The sequence below is a fragment of the Rhagoletis pomonella genome, unplaced genomic scaffold, assembly GCF_013731165.1.
Source record: "Rhagoletis pomonella isolate Grant_MI unplaced genomic scaffold, Rhpom_1.0 Rhpom_scaffold_00001, whole genome shotgun sequence".
Classification (NCBI taxonomy): domain Eukaryota; kingdom Metazoa; phylum Arthropoda; class Insecta; order Diptera; family Tephritidae; genus Rhagoletis; species Rhagoletis pomonella.
This window is the reverse complement of record NW_023458555.1, coordinates 93,078,029-93,079,036: the sequence shown is the minus strand read 5'-3', so window position 1 is coordinate 93,079,036 and position 1,008 is coordinate 93,078,029. Positions and strand designations below refer to the sequence as shown.

The 1,008-nt window shown below is 32.0% G+C and overlaps 1 protein-coding gene across 1 annotated transcript in view; it reads left to right on the top strand.

The window, feature by feature from the left end:
- The window catches only part of LOC118748881, a 349,864-nt gene that overhangs the window by 316,612 nt on the left and 32,244 nt on the right, over window positions 1-1,008 (top strand). The gene's annotated exons all lie outside the window — the stretch shown is intronic.

The window sequence follows — 1,008 nt, the reverse complement described above, 5'->3', positions numbered from 1 at the left end:
CTTTGCGTGAAAGTAATACGACTTGCCTTTTTTTCCGTTTTGGATTTTTATGAATTTAAAAAATAAAAAAAATTAATATATTAAATATTTTTTTATTAAAATATTTTTTTTCTTCATACATTTATTTTTACCGGCAAAACTGTTGATTATATAGAAAAACGTTATATGAACAGATTAAAGGAATTGTAATTTTTAATTTTTTTAAATTTGTTTGAACAAAATCGGACTAGTGGTTTTCGAGTTATGTCAAAAAAAGACCACCAAAGGTGACAATTTCCCCTATATGATAGTTACTAACTTCAAATCGATATATCTCGATTCCTAGACGTGACCCAGCGAAACGCCGGGACACGTATAACTTCTTTTTTACCGATATAACTTTCCCCGGTAGTTTGAACCCTTCCCGATCACTGACCCCTACCATTTGTCTCACAGTGTAATCAAACTACTCATTTTTGTCGTTATAAACTCCTCAGCACTAATAATCAAGCTACTCATTTTTGTCGTTATAAACTCCTCAGTACAGGAAAAAACAAATAAGTAGAAAATCAAATTTTTTACTTTTAAAAATGAATTGGTTTATTTAAAAAACGTTTATTAATACAAAACTCTTATAGTACATATGTACAAACAAATAACATACTTTGTACATATCGATGGTCCTGTGCAATAACGACACAATTCAAAATTCAAAAAATAAAACCCTTACTACTGTTAAGTGGCTCATGTATCTATCTAATCCACGTAGAATCCATGTCTAATATTTAGTACTTACTTTAGCAATCCTCACTGCTTACTTTAGAAAAGGCTGGAGGATTACAGAGAAGAGCCACTTGACAGTAGTAACAGTTTTTATTTTTTGAATTTTGAATTGTGTGGTTATTGCAGAGGACCATTGATGTGGATATGTATAACATTGCTGGTGTCGGCGTTGAAGGCGATGTTGGTGGTGGCCTTAAAGTAATAGTGGCGATGTTGAAGGTGATTTTGCTGGTAGAGGCGTGGAAT